Below are 16,474 nucleotides of genomic sequence, written 5' to 3' on the forward strand. Positions count from 1 at the left end.
AGAAACTGGACAAAAATCGTGCACCTATGGATGAGGACAGTGGGTGGGGAGTGAGGGCGGAGGGTGGGGCGGGAACTGGGAGGAGGGGAGTGCATTTATCATTCTTCTAAATTTAACTTTGCACAAGTAACCCATGTAAAAAATCTATATTTTTCAAAACTTGTAAATAAAAATAACCTTAACTAAATAAATAAATAAATAAATAAAGTGTACAGTTCTATGTTGCTTAGAGGTCACAGGGTTAACTATGCTACCACAATCTATCCCACTATTATCAGAGCTAAGTTTGATCACCTGGTTACAGTGATGACCACAAGAGAAGACAGACATTTTAATTTCACAAAGATTTATTGAGCTCAATGAGCCTAACCCTGCATGGGGCACTAGACTCAGAAAGATAGTAGGACTGAGCATTTAAGTGCAGCCCCAGTGGAGTGCTGTGGATCAAAGTTAAATCCCTTGGAGAAAGTGGGTGCTGGGGAAGTGGAGCTCCCACAAGACAGACTTAATTTGTGAGGTCTTAAAAATCATGGGAAAGCAAGTGGGCATCCAGCACGCCTTTCCTCTCCCTTCCATATACCTGTGTCTTGTTCTCTGCCCCACTGCTCATCTCTTCTAGCCTCTAACACTGTGGTTCTTTGTTTGTTCAGAACAATTTTGCAGACAATCTCAGGAAATCTGAAGACCTGATGAGGGAAAAAAAAAAGAGGAACAAATGTAATCTGAACAATAAAGATTTTATTAAAAAAAAAAAAAAGGTGGGGGGTTTGATTCCCAGTCAGGGCACATACCTGGGTTAGGGGTTCGATTCCTGGTCGGTGCATGCAGGAGGCAAAAGATTGATGTTTCTCTCTCCCATCAATGTTTCCCCCTCTCTCTAAAATAAATTTTAAAAATAAAGCAAAAACATATCCTCAAGTGAGAATTTAAAAAAAAAAAAAAGCAATGACAATGCTCTGCAGATTTGGACTCAACCCAAGAACCTCAGTTTCAGTATCTGGGAGATAATGGCAATTTTACCCCAAAATTAAAATCATAAGTAGATGGCCAGGCAAAAAAAAAATAAATAAAAAAAAAATCTGTGAATTCTAGTAGAAATTCAGTTGTTATGTGAAGACTATTAGATACCAAGGGTGGGGACTGCTGTTAGCCTTAAGAATGAACTTCAGGCCTTGGCCAGTATTGCTCAATGGGTTCGGTTCCTGGTCAGGGACATGGACCTGGGTTGTAGGTTTGAAACCTGGCCCCGGTATCTCTAAAAATCAATGGAGAGAATACCCTCTGGTGAGGATTTAAAAAAAAAAAAAAAGACTGAACTTCAGATCTGGTGGATAAAGGAGCTCCTGAGCATAGAACATCAGGACCTCGTTCTGGTAGCCCAATCCCTGTATTTCACAGATGAAGAAACTGAATCTAACACTATCAGGGGCTTCACAGAAGAGGACCCAAGGTGAAAGAGCAAGACTGAAGGATGCTATGGCCCAGAGCTAGCCACAGCCTGCCTGCCTAGCCAGGGTCAGAGAAAAAAGAAGACAGGGTCTCTGGGGCAAGGAATGAACATTTGCAAAGGCTGTGCTGAGAAGAAAATGGTTCAAATTTTTAAGCTGGAATAATTTGTAGAATCTAACAAGGCTTATTTTTTTAACCTGAAGACTGGCTCCTGTCAGTCTGTAAAATCTATTCCCTTCATTCTCACTATCTATACTAACTCTATCATTTCAGGATGGGATATAGCAACTCAAATCCAGTCCTCAAACTAATTCTAACTACAGGCAGGAAATATTTATTTATTTTTAATATATTTTTATTGATTTCAGAGAGGAAGGGAGAGGGAAAGAGAGATAGAACATCAATGATGAGAGAGAATCACTGATTGGCTGCCTCCTGCACGACCTCTACTAGGGATCGAGCCCACGACCTGCGCATGTGCCCTGACCAGGAATCGAAATCATGACCTCCCGGTTCAATCACTGAACTGTGCCAGCAGGGCCAGGCAGGAAATATTTAAAGTCATAGCTGTAACTCCCATCCCCTACCCATAGTCCCTGGATATCAACCATTCTTCCCTGTTCTCCTGTACCACAGAGTTGACTCTGCGGTTCCTTGTGGTATTCATAATATTGCCAGTGCTGACCACCAGGCTTTACTTCTAGGGGGCACAAAATCGTGTGCTCTTTCTATAAATGGGCCCAGGTCCACGTGAAAGCCTCTACCTTTGTCATCTGCCTAACACCTCAGGCCTGCTATGACTGAAGTCCAGTTCTGAATCCCAAGGCCAGGCCTCCCGACCAGTGGCCACACTCCAGAGAGTGCCTGCCAACCTGGACTTGCACTTGAGTTAGCCAACTCTCCCTACTCTTTTGCAGGGGAAGGCAGCATGGTATAGTAGAAATATCATGCAGACATGGGCTTGAGCCCTGGCTCTGGGTATCATTGTTACTTAACTGCTCTCGTGTATCCTCTTAGAGCAGTGGTTCTCAACCTTCTTAATGCCGCGACCCTTTAATACAGTTCCTCATGTTGTGGTGACCCCCAACCATAAAATTATTTTCGTTGCTACTTCATAACTGTAATTTTGCTACTGTAATGAATCGTAATGTAAATATCTGATATGCAGGATGTATTTTCATTGTTACAAATTGAACATAATTAAAGCATAGTGATTAATCACACAATATGTAATTATATATGTGTTTTCCAATGGTCTTAGGCGACCCCTGTGAAAGGGTCGTTCGACCCCCAAAGGGGTCAAAACCCACAGGTTGAGAACCGCTGTCTTAGAGCTTTGACCACTCTGTTTACTTGTCTATCTCCTCTACCACTCTCCCCTACTTGGAAACAGGGAATATTTAGTTGTTTCCCTGTATCCACCATGAATTAGTCACTGAGTTCCCATATCTGTAAAACAGGGGTAATATTACCTATATCATAAGTTATGAGAGAAAAGGATGGAGAAAATATGTAACTTGCCTAGATCAGTGCCTGGCCCTTCTTCCTCTAGTGCAGTGGTTCTCAACCTTCTGGCCCTGTAAATACAGTTCCTCATGTTGTGACCCAACCATAAAATTATTTTTGTTGCTACTTCATAACTGTAATGTTGCTAATGTTATGAATCGTAATGTAAATATCTGATATGCAGGATGGTCTTAGGCGACCCCTGTGAAAGGATCGTTCAACCGCCAAAGGGGTCACGACCCACAGGTTGAGAACCGCTGCTCTAGTGTATCACGGATGCCCAGGGCCAAATGTTTGCCTGTACTGAAATAGACTGCCCATCCTAGAGACATCATGCCTGCTGAACACCTCTAGGGTCAGCTGAAACTAACCCCCAGGGTCTGTTTCATTATAATAATTAGACTTAGTGCCAGTTCCTGGAACCCAACTAGTAAAAATAGCTAGAGATATGACTATGAAGGTAGTGAATTTCAAGTAAATGAGGTGTGGGTTTATACTGATATTCTTAATTGAAAGGGAAGGGGTAAAGAAAAAAGGAAAAAACATAGGCAAAGGGAAAAGGAAAAAAGGGATGTGCTCTGAAGCTGGGTCTTAGAGAAGAAATCTCAAATCCCAAGAAGTGGCTAAAGTAATTTGTACTGGAGTCTACAGAAGGGCCAGGACCTTGAAACAATTTGGTTGAGATCACATAGTAAGCTGAAAGGAGAAATGAGTTTGGAACCTACCACTGTGGTCTCCTCATCCAGTGTTTTTTCTTCTATTCTAAAAGATAGATGCACAATGTTCTGGGGAAAAAGGAGTGAAGCATAGGGGATACAGTGTAGTTGGTAGGAAGAAGCACATAAGAGATATTAAGGGGTACTTATACAGTTTCAGGCTGGGAGAGGTGATCCAGCCTTTAGTTTTGCAGGGGCCTAATATGCCCTGGAGGTTGAAGGCTAGGAATAAATTCAATTTGGCCAGAACAAGTACCAGTAATTAGGAAAGGGTCCTCAAAGTATCATGGGCCCCTCTCCACACCACCAACTGCCATGGGTGATGAAAACACTCTGCATATCCATCCCCAACTTCTCAACTCAAACTATGTTACAGGTTTTCTAGGATCTCTCTTTCCCATTAGAGGGCCCTCAGATTTTTAAACTGGGGTGAAGTATAGAGAAGTGGCAGACTAAGAGCTCTGTGACATGAGGAAGAATCTGATTGATTCTTTTTGTTGTTGTTGTTGTCATCCTATTCACTATATTCACCTGAACTTCTGGGAATTTAAGTGATTGTTACCCAAGGTCACACAGCTAATAAGGGCAAATCAGGACTTGCCCGTATCCTGTGCCTTTTGTGACCATGGTGACTTTCAGCATATTTGGCCTTTGCAAAGTTTTGAGAGGCAGATGGGATAGGTGTTCTCTGATTAATCATGCTGTCTCTTTTTCTAAAAAGTCTCATTTGACACCTCCAATCCATTTCAGGCCTAGTCCTGATATTTATCGTCTCTTACAGAACTTTCATAATTTACTTCTAACTCAGAGGTCAGCAAACTTTTTCTGTAAAGAACAAATAGTAAATATTTTAGATTTTGTGGGCTTATATCAGTCTCTGTAGAGTCAACTCTACCACTGTAGTATGAAAGCAATCATGGAAGAACAAATGAGTGTGGCTGTATTTCAGAACTTTACGGAAAGAGGCATCAGACTGAATTGAGCCGACAGCCCACAATTTGCTGACACCTGTTCTAATGCACTGTTTCCAATCACTGTCTCCCAATGCATTATACTCTCTCACAGCCCTGCACCCTCATTGGATACCCTCTGCCTGTAAGATAAAGTTTAAACTCTACCCTCATTCTCTACCATATCCTTCCCTGCACACTGTACTCCAACTTTTTACCTTCACCCATGCTGTTTCCTAACACCTGCAATGTCCTTCTCCCTTCCTCTGCCAATATTGCCTATTCAATGACAAACTCAAATGCCAACACCTGTGAGAAGTCTTTGCTTGTTCTGCTTTACATAATTAGTCATACTTATATGACTGTCACTCACTCACCACTGCCTCCCCACTTCCCCACAATTCTAAGCTTCTCAGGGGCAGGGGTAAGTATCTTACTCAATTCTGTATCTCTTGCAGTACCTAACATAGCACCCAGTGTCTGCTGACAGGTCAGGCTTCTAGGCTGAGCAGAGGTCACTAGAACATAGGGATATTTGGTTCAACAGAACTATGAAATGACTTACAGCATTAACGAGACTTCAATCTGCTTCAAGGGCTGCCCACTCTCCCTCCTCATCATGTTCCTTGGGTCTGGCCAGGTAACTAGTTAAGGGTCAAGATCAGGCATTTCACTAGATGACTCTACCCTGTGCTGAGATGTGCGAAGAGAATATCCTATTTTCAGAGCTCCTTGTCCCTGACCTCAAATTGTATCCTTAATATCAGCCATAAACTGAACCTAGATCCAGATTTAGCCCTAGAACAGCAGACAGCCTTCTAATACGAGCAGGTTCCCAAAGGCAGGGTATTTCACCCAAGGAAAGGCTCAGGTATACAATGCAGTCTGACCTCAATTGAAGAGAGAACACAAAGGTATGTGATAGGGACCATCAGGGGCATAATCTCTGAATGCAAAGGGACCTTTACTGAGGTTAGGGGTCCTGAGCAAGCCTGCAGCCCACAAGTATGGCTATCCTAGTTTGGGGAAGCTGTGAGGCCAGACTAAAATGCTAATGGGGGAAAACAAAACGAAAACATAAAAGAATTATTCTCCCAAGCCCAGAAGAGAACAACATTCCATCTGGGTAGGTGAGCTTGTCACAGGCATGGGGTACTTAGCATATCTGCCATTCTAGGATTACAGCTGTCAAGGTTTAATTAGAGTAATTAGAGTTAAAAATGTAATTTCACTTCAGGGGTATTTTGAACCGATTCCATTAATTTCTTCTTTTAAAAGAACAGAGAAAGGAGGGGTAGGCTGAGTGGAACAGAGGATTTTGCCATCAGAGAAGCAAAGCCATGTGCCCGGGCTAGATGAGCTTTCAAACCACTGCCAAAAACCCCCATCCAGCACCTTTGTAAGTTTGGCTCAGAGGACAGAGAGCTGCTGCTCATCAGCTTCCTCCCTGAAACTAAGTAATCAGTTGGCACCTACTAATAAATTCACCTCCTTCTCCCCACCTGCGGCTCCTGTGTTACTGACACTCAGTGGTTACTATTACAGTCCTAAATCTGGCAAGGGGCTAGGGCTTAGGGCTGCTAATATGATTTGCTCCATGATAGAAATTGCTCTAATGTCCACTCCATTATCAAGAGTTCCTGGACACATCTTTATGCTAGTTCCTGCGTCTGAAGTACCCTCCTTGCCTTGTCTGCCTCAACTCTTACTCTTCCTTCAAAGTACAGATCAAAGTTATCTCCTCCAGGAAAACCCACCTTCATGCCTCTGTAATCCCAGAGTCCCTTGCACAGGCCTCTATTAAGGCACACACAGAATATTGTGATTTGTTTCCTTGTTTGACTCTGATGCTAGATGGTGAGGTCTTTCAGGGCAGGGACTGGGTCTTCATCTGGGAATCCTTACCACTAGCGTGCTCTGACACATAGGAGATACTCAACAAATATTTGTTGAATGACACAACTATAGGGGGAATTTGGTCTGACCACACTGGTAGCTGAGCGTGTTAAGCATGCAGGTTCTACAATGCCTAGAAATATCCATGAGTCCCTTCCCCCGCCTCCCACAGGGCCAGTTCAGAAACCTGACTCTGCACTGCATGCAGGAGGAAGCCTTCCCATTGATCCCAAATGATGATTGATCTCTCCCATTAGAGCCTGCTCATTCCGTAGGGACCTTGGAAAGGAGATGAAAAAGCAAAAGCAAGCAAAGCCTATCCCCCCATCCTCCTCACCACTGGTTTTAAAGAATTTCCTCGAATCTTTGAAGGGCTCTAGTCTAGAAGGGTAAGTATGATCCTAGTTGAGAACAGTACATCAATTTGGAATCAGTGTTGTAAATAATCATAAATGCTGTAGTGTAGTACAATAGAGACATGCTGTGTGATACATAGGGCAGCCAAGTCACTTCACTTATCTGAGCTTCAGTTTCCGTTTTCAACCCATTCAGTAGGTTGTTAGAAAAAATAAAAGCAGCTTAACCCAATATTTAACACTTAGTAGGTATTCGATCAGTTCACCTATACTAATAAAAGGGTAATATGCTAATTAGACCAGGAGACCGGACATCTTCCGACCATCTGACTTCCTTCTAGACAAAGCTACGATGGTGGGGGCTGAGGCAGAGGCAGTTAGGGGCAATCAGGCCGGCAGGGGAGGGCAGTTGGGGGCCACCAGGCTGGCAGGGGAGGGGAGCTGAGGGCCACCAGGCCAGCAGGGGAGGGCAGTTGGGGGCCATCAGGCTAGCAAGGGAGTGGTTAGGCAGCGATCAAGTTAGTAGGCAAGCAAGCAGTTAAGAGCCAGCGGTCCCAGATTGCGAGAGGGATCCCAGATTGGAGAGGTTTCAGGCTGGGCTAAGGGCCCCACCCCCCGCCCTGCCACCATGCATGAATTTCATGCACCAGGCCTCTAGTATTATATAGTTTATAAAGCTGGGGAACACATGTCAAAGGAAGATGGACACAAGTTAACCATTTCCCCATTTGCTCAGAGCCTGCTGGTCCCACCGGAGGAAGTCTACACCAGCAGAACTGTTGTGTTGACAAGTGTAACCAGATCCATTTAATGGTAATCAGATTCTCCCTAGCTAGGAGCTCTCCTCAGGCCTCCTCACAAGCTCCCCAGGCCTGGATGCAGGCCCATATCGATCGACTTCTAATTAGGAGACAAGTCAGTGCGTCTGACAGAAGGTCAGGGCCTAGGCTGCCTCTGCTGGCCTCTGGCCAAAGACTGAAATGCCCTGCTCAGAGTAGGCCCAGAGAAGGAAGACATTTTTGATAGAAAAGGAGCCCAGACTGATCTTATCATAAAGCAGCCTAAAATTTAGAGCTGAAAGGGTCCTTTATGAGAATGAGCTTTGTTATAATACAGCTGAAAAAGTTGAGTCCAGCCCTAGCCAGTTTGGCTCAGTGGATAGAGTGTCAGCCTGTGGAATGAAGGGTCCAGGGTTCGATTCCAGTCAAGGGCACATGCCTGGGTTTCGGGCTCAATCCCCAGTAGGGGGCATGCAGGAGGCAGTCAATCAATGATTTTCTCTCATTATTGATGTTTCTATCTCTATCTCTCTTTCTCCCACTCCCTTCCTCTCTGAAATCAATAAAAATATATCTTAAAAATCCTATATAATAAAAGAGAAACATGTAAATTGACTGTCCCTCCACTATGCTCACCAGCCAATCAGGAGTGAGTATGCAAATTAACCCAACAAAGGTGGTGGGTTAATTTGCATACACAGGCGCCTTAACTGTAAAGATGGGTAAAGCTGGGAAGGATTGGATCAAGGGAACCGTTTTGTATATGTTCTATCTGAGATAGGTATGAGGCATCCGAATGATGAGATCACCAGGCAGCGGAACACAAAAGAGATCTAGTGTTCTGAGAAGAGGTATAAGCTGGAAAAAAAAAATTTAAAAATAAAATTGGGCATTGTTATGACACAGAGGTCATTTAAAGACATGGGAGAGAGTGAGACTGATTAGGAAGCACTCACTGAGCACTAGTTCAGCGGTTCTCAACCTGTGGGTCGCGACCCCTTTGGTGGTCGATGATCCTTTCACAGTGGTCGCCTAAGACCATCCTGCATATCAGGTATTTACATTACGATGCATAACAGTAGCAACATTACAGTTATGAAGTAGCAACAAAAATAATTTTATGGTTGGGTCACAACATGAGGAACTGTATTTAAAGGGCCAGGAGGTTTAGGTTTCATAATCCTAGACCAATACAATGCTCCAAACATTCCAAAACTCAATAGATTTCTTTTTCTATTCACTGGATTTATCTCTGTCGTATTGAGTTTTTTCATGGCTAGAGTATCAGAATGAAACTGCCGGGCTATCTGATGGGTTGCATGCTTTTTGAGAAGAAATCTGTGGATACTGGATGTGTTCCTGTTAACGAAGTTTTAAAGGCTGTACCAAACCTCTGATATGAAATATGGAAAAGGATGAAAAGCATCAGAGAAGAAGCGTTTAGTAGAAACATGGGAGCATATTAAGGCTCAGACTACAATATCTTCTTGGTATCAGAAACAAGTATATCACAGTGGGTTTTTTCCTGCTGACCTACATTGATATACTAATGATGTTAAGTGCCATTTTCTTCTCAGTTTTTAATTTCTTAAAGAAAATATACTCCATTTCTACACCTATAATATTAAATAGTGATTATTTTTTTACAACCCTCAACATTTTTTGGAGATGACATTTCTTTCAGAAATTAATGTAAAATCAGGAAGCAAGATCTATAAGCTGAGAACTCAGGACAGCTTATCAGCTTTACCTGTGGTGCTTTGCCTTTAAAGAGTATGTGACAGTACATTACTTCAGATGTGTATGTAAAACTGTTTCCTAAACAGGTGTATGAAAGGAGCAGAAATAAAGAATTTTTATAACTGTAGCATTTAACATTCAACCCTATACGATGGGTACTGATACACCTATATTTCTGTCATTCATTCTGCCAGGCCTATTACAATGACACAAGGAAATCAGGGATAAGTAGCACACTGTCCCCTAGCTTCTATGGCAGCCGTGGGCAAACTACGGCCCTCGGGCCGGATCCGGCCCATTTGAAATGAATAAAACTAAAAAAGAAAAAGACCGTACCCTTTTATGTAATGATGTTTACTTTGAATTTATATTAGTTCACACAAACACTCCATCCATGCTTTTGTTCCGGCCCTCCGGTCCAGTTTAAGAACCCATTGTGGCCCTCGAGTCAAAAAGTTTGCCCACCCCTGTCTACGGTCTCTATACCAGTGATTTTCAACCTTTTTCATCTCATGTCACATATAAACTAATTACTAAAATTCTGCGGCACACCAAAAAATATATTTTTTGCCGATCTGAAAAAAAAAAAGGGTATAGTTTTTATCCATTCACACTGAATGACTACTGTTGTGTTGGATGTCATTTTTTTTATTTGATAATCTAAGGGGAAAGAGGTTGGTGCCGCCCTGACTAAACAGTCAGGTATTGAATGTTTTAAAAATTCTTGCAGCACACGTTGAAAATTGCTGTTCTATACTATAAATGAGAGCAGTTTTGGGTGTGATGGAACACCAAAATACAACTATAAAAGTAGAAGCAAAATACAAAGATCAAAATAAATTCTGCTTATGGAGCAATCAGGGAAAGCTTTGTTGAGGAGGTAGCAATTGAACTGTATGAAAGATGAGTAGGAGTTTGTCACATAAAGAGGAAAGGGAGTTGTCCAGCCAGTGTGACTCAGTGGTTAAACATTGACCCCATGAACCAAGAGGTCACAAGTTCCATTCCTGGTCAGGGCACATGCCTGGGTTCTGGGCTCAATCCCCAGTAGGCGGCATGCAGGAGGCAGCCAAGCAATGTTTCTCTCTCATCAATGTTTCTACCTCTCTATCCCTCTCCCTTCCTCTCTCTCTAAAAATCAATAAAAACATTTAAAAAAGGGGGGGGGGGAGTTACTAGAACTTTCTACTCCGAGGGAACTGCTAAAACAAAGTCATTCCACTGAGCAGGAGCACAAGGAAACAGTGGGTGTTAAACACCAGGCAGCTGACAGAAGGCAGCAAAATGAGGTGGCACCAGACTATATGAGCCCTGTAGCCAAGTCCAGAATTGAGATTTTATCCTTTCCAACCTGGGGTGAGGGTAAAGAGGCAGCGATTTAAAGACATCTAATCTCCCTTATTTAGTTGTCCTACTTAGAGCAAGTCTCCTCAAAAAACGTGGAAAACATGTCCAATCCCAGATTGCGCCTATTGTACTGGCATTATAAGAATTTCACAGTGAGGAGAAGGGCAACAGTGAGAGAAAAACAAAAGATAAAGGATGGAGGAGGGGTTGATGCAGAAGAGAAAGGTAGTAAGGCTCAAGGAGGAAGAAGCTGGAGGGGAGGAAACAGAAGAGGGAAAGAAGCAAGGAAAGCACAAGGTGGGACAGATCTAGCTTGGCATTGAAGCTCCATCTGCTTAGCTGTCTTCTACATCTTTCTCGGTAGAAAAAATAAGGTCAATCTGACGCTAGTGACAGAAATAGACCCTTTGCACCAAGATGAGGCTGAGCATGCTACTAACTGCCACCTCTACCCCCCCTTTGCTCACAATGATGCGACTGTTTCAAGAAGTGAAGTTCACCATCCCAAAGTATGCCAGGGAAGCCCCTTACCCCATACCATTGGAGCATGTGAGGCAGGAGTACCAAAGGTATGGAGTTTAAAGTGGGGCCTGCCCAGGACCTATGCCTGCTGCTTAGGGTCCTAGAGAAAAACTCTACTTCCTTCTCTGGACCTTAGTTTATCTGCAAAACAAGGGGAGTAAATGAGAAGCTAAGGGCTGAGATTGCCTGTAAGTTTAGTAGTTGCTTCCAACAGACGGTGATGTTTAATGTGGGAATTATCCTAACCTTTCAACTCTTAACTTCACTCTTTCCACTCCGAGCTATATGGCCAGTCTAAAGCTAGAGAGGAGCCAGACCCAGAATGGCAGCCATCCCTGACACCATCATCCATTTGGCCCTGTCCAAAGTCTAGTTCCTGCCCAGACCTGTTTATTTCATAGGTCACGAACAGATGCTCAGGCACAAAGATGTGTTTTGTCTGACTCACACAAGTTTATTTAAAAACCTCTTAAGGCCCTAGCAGGTTTGGCTCAGTAGATAGAGCATCGGCCTGCAGACTGAAGGGTCACGGGTTCGATTTCAGTCAAGGGCACATGCCCTGGTTGTGGGCTCAATACCCAGTGGGGGGCGTGCAGGAGGCAGCCAATCAGTGATTCTCTCTCATCATTGATGTTTCTCTCTCTCTCTCCCTCTCCCTTCCTCTCTGAAATCAATAAAAACATATTAAAAAATAATAATAAAAATAAAAACTATTAAGCCCTAGCCGGTTTGGCTCAGTGGTTGGAGTGTTGGCCCGAAGAACAAAAGGTCACAGGTTCGATTCCTCAAGGGCATGTACCTTGGTTCCCCAGCCTGGGTAAGGGTGAGTGGGGGAGGCAACCAATCAATGTGTCTCTCTCACATCAATGTTTCTCTCTCTCTCCCCCACCTCCCTTCCTTCCCTTCTCTCTAAAAAATCAATGGGAAAAATATCCCTGGGTGAAGATTAAAAATAAATAATAAATAACCCTTAAGTTAATTGCCAACATTTAAAATCAGATCTCATTTCTAAATTTCTAGCTTCTCTTAAAAATACTATAATCCTGTAATTTATTTGATGCTTTCTTATTAAACTCATGCTAACATTATCCATTCCATAACATGATAATAAGAGTAAATTTTTAAATTACTAGTTATAATATTTAAACCAATCCAACTTCAAAAAATCTGAGTACACTGACACTTTAGGAAGATATGTTTTATCTTGTGACTTCATGTATCATATGATATGCAGCCATGTACCCCAGTTTTAGAAACTCCAACAGTTTATCTAGACACTCAAAAAAATACTTAGGTCTTATGGTAGGCACTAGGGTAACATTAATTAACAGGACAAACATGGTTCCTCCATGGAGCTTATGGTCCAGTGGGCTATAATAGAAAGAAGCCATATAGAAGATGAAACACAAAGAAACACTAAACTGAGGATCCTGAGTTTATTTCACAACATAGTGACCCCTTGGGCAAGTTTTTTAACCTCTCTGGACCTCTGTTTCCTTGTCTGCAAAAGGAAAAGACTTAATTAGGCAGTTGCTCCAAAACAGTCCTTTCCAGTACAAAATTCTACTAGCATCACAAGAATTTAGCCCAATACCATTTTTTGAGTTCCTAATACTTATTAGTTCCCTCCTTTTATCTGGGAAATAATGATCAGTTGTCATGAAAATTATCATGGTGCTCCACATTCTATATGACGATATTACAGTAATTACAAGAAGCCAAAGGGAACAGGCAGCAAAAAAAGAGTTGGTTACTTACTCAGAAAGTCACCTACTTTCAGCAAATAGGAGCTGCTGTTCATCTGAGCTGGGGAGGGGGTGGAGGGTTAAAAAGATTAGGTACAGACTCATAAGTAAAACAGTTTTGATTTGTATTATATGTCATGATTTCTTTCATGAGGCATCAGACCCCACTTTCCCCCAGCTTGTGGGCGTTAGAGGCTGCTAAAAAATGCCAATTTTACAAAGCCAAGGTTCACTGAGCCTTGACTAGTTTGCTGTCCTTATGAAGTTCTAAAACAAGCCAAGAAAGACTTACTAGTCAACAGGGGCACCAAAAGTTCATAGTAAAATGAAGATAATTCATCTAGTCCCAGGAGACTAAGAGCACTGCATTGTAACTGGGTAAAGTCCCTTAAATGTTAGCAAGTTCCATTTAGAGCCCCCACCCGACCAAGCAGGTAGCAAAACTTAGTACAGCTGACCAAGTGTTTCAAAGAAAAAAGTGCTAGCCTGATGATAAATGGCAAACGGTACTGGGCTTGGATATCAAAGAGGCATAGGAAATGGTGTGAACTTTGATAAACTTGAGAACAAATATGCTCTGCCTAAAGAAGCCAACCAATGAGGAAGTAGCATGTGGAATAAAGAAGAGAAATGAAGAATGTGATTCTGTAAACTCAAGCATTTTACCAAATTAGGCTGGTACCCTAAAGGCCTCCCCAAAGATCAGAGCCATGTACCCCAGTGTCAAAAAAAAAAAAAAGCCAAGCTACAAGCTTCTTGAACATGGACAGGCCAGTGCACAAGGAGTGGTAATACAGGGAATCCCTGGGTGGAGGGCTCAGGGAGTGAAGCCTTCTGTAAAATAGCTAGGGACTATTCCCACTCCTGTGAATAGGAAAATTGCTCATGGTCAGCATCAGCCTCCAGCCCTAGCTACTTCCAAAAAAATCCTCCACCTTCTTCAGGATAATTCAGTCACCCTTATAGCCCACATGCCAAGGCCTCTGATCTCATACACAGTATCTCCACTGAAGGCCCCAATCTCCCCAGACTGGGGTCCAACTCAAAAGCATTGCATGACAAACAAAACAGGTATGCAGGCCAGACACAACCCAAGGAGCTGCCAGTTTGCAACCTCTGATCTTGCAGGTAAGATTCTCAGAAAAGATCTTGAACTGAAAGCATTTAGGAGTCTCCTAAGGACTCTAATTTTGGTTAGAGGAACTGCTTTTCCAAAGAGCTATCCAGGGTCCTGTATCACTTGTATCCTGACCTTTAGGAACCATGATTCCACAGCCTTCTTCTCTGGTTTGATCCACTGTCAAAGTATTTTTTTTTAATATTTTTATTGATTTCAGAGAGGAAAAGAGAGGGAGAGAGCGATAGAAACATCAATGATGAGAGCAAATCATTGAACGGCTGCCTCCTGCACGCCCCACGCTGGGGATCAAGCCTGCAACCTGGGCATGTGCCCTTGACCGGAATCGAACCCGGGACCCTTCAGTCCACAGGCCAATGCTCTATCCACTAAGCCAAACCGGCTAGGGCCAAAATATATTTTTTAAAAAAGAAAGATATAAAGAAGACATTAGGTATCTATTATATGCAAAGCACTGTAGGGATACAAATGCCTGAACCTTCTCTTGACTTTTGACTTTAGTAGTTGTATGTCAGCCTAGACCCCAGTGCCACCTGCCTGTCACCCAAATTACTATAGACCCAAAACACTGCGCTGCTTGACTTCACTCCTATATACCACATTCATTTTAATGTCTTGGCTAGCCAGTAACATAAAGGTTCAGCAGCTTGGTTTCCCCCCAAAAGGGATACCATTAAACTCTTCTCCCTGGACTCCACAACTAAAAGTTCCTTTTCTTTACAAAAGAGCATACATAATTGCCCTAATACAGTCAGATGTCCTTAAGGAATGAACAGTACAATGATAAACCTATGCTTTTCCCTGAATCAAGATAGCATTCCCCATGCTTCACTCCATCATTATCCTATCATCTCCAGATTCCCTCAGCATTTCCATAAAATCAGTAACACCTTTGCCAAACAGAAAACTTAGTGCCCTTGAAATATTAACTCAGTCCAAGGAGAAAAGGTTTATTGCTGGGAAAACTTTGTTTTTTATTTACCGGGTCCTCAAGCTAGATTTATGAGCAGGAAGAACACAACAAAAACAGTTTTTAGGAAGAGGTGCTTGGTTGCAGTGAGTAGTATGGCATAAAAGAAATCAAGACAGGATGCAGGGGGGCTAGTAGGGAAGCCTGTATGGGAAAATTAATGGTCCTATAGTCTCATTATGGCCAATATGGGCTCCATGTCTAAAACTAGGTATGATCCCACAGTCCCTGTCTGACCAAATTCTCCTTGAAGACAGTCTTAGGCATATGAATATCAGTACCATGCCATGGTAGGCACTCAAATGGTCAGACACATAGAATACTACTCCTGTAAGAACTCTCAGTGCACACATCATAGAAACTAAGGCCCAGAAAACTTAAAATGATTTGCCCAAGCTCATACAATAGGTGAGTGGTAAAAAGGAAAAATCAAAGGCTTTGGAGAAAAGATCTGTGTTGAAATCCAAGATTGCTGTGAGGCCTTAGGCAAGTCATCCAACCTTTCTCAGTCTGTTTTCTCATCTGCAAAATTTCCATGAGAATTAAAAGATATTGACCTGTAGCTACCACCACCAATTTTCAGGAAATACAGAGGATAGAGAAACATTAAACACACCAAGATGCAATGAGCAAAATTCAGAACATGGAAAACTCTACAGGAAAAATGACCAGTTTCTTCAATAAATAAAAGGGAAGAAAATAAACTTATAAATTAAAAGAAATTTAAAAGCTCTAACAACCAACTATGTGTTGAAAGCTTACATGAATCCTAATCAAAGAAACTATAAAAATAAGAGTGACATTTATGAGACAACTGTAAATTTGAACACAATCTGAATTTTGATGGTATTATGGAATTGTTAAATTTTATAAGGTGTGATCATGGCATTGTGATTATGTTTTTTAGACATACAGTAGGAAATATCCTATATAATAATCCTATATAATAAAAGGCTAATATGCAAATCGACCGAACAGCGGACCATCCGGTAGCTATGACACGCACTGACCACCAGGGGGCAGATGCTCAACACAGGAGCACTGCTCAGCCAGAAGCTGGGCTCACAGCTGGCAAGCACAGCGGCAGTGGCAGGAGCCTCTCCTGCCTCCATGGCAGTGCTAAGGATGTCTGACTGACGGCTCCCAGACTGCGAGAGGGTGTAGGCCGGGCTGAGGGACGCCCACCCCCTAAGTGCACGAATTTCGTGCACCAGGCCTCTAGTTTAAAGATAAAGTGATGGCTGAGATTTTCTTCAAAGCACAGGATGAGAAGAAGGTCAGGGTATGAATGAAGTAAGATTGGGAACTGATAACTGTTGAAGCTTAGTGATGCCTCATTAACCTATTCTGCCTACTTTAT

This window comes from Myotis brandtii, unplaced genomic scaffold (assembly GCF_000412655.1).
Source record: "Myotis brandtii unplaced genomic scaffold, ASM41265v1 scaffold61, whole genome shotgun sequence".
NCBI classification, from domain to species: Eukaryota; Metazoa; Chordata; class Mammalia; order Chiroptera; family Vespertilionidae; genus Myotis; species Myotis brandtii.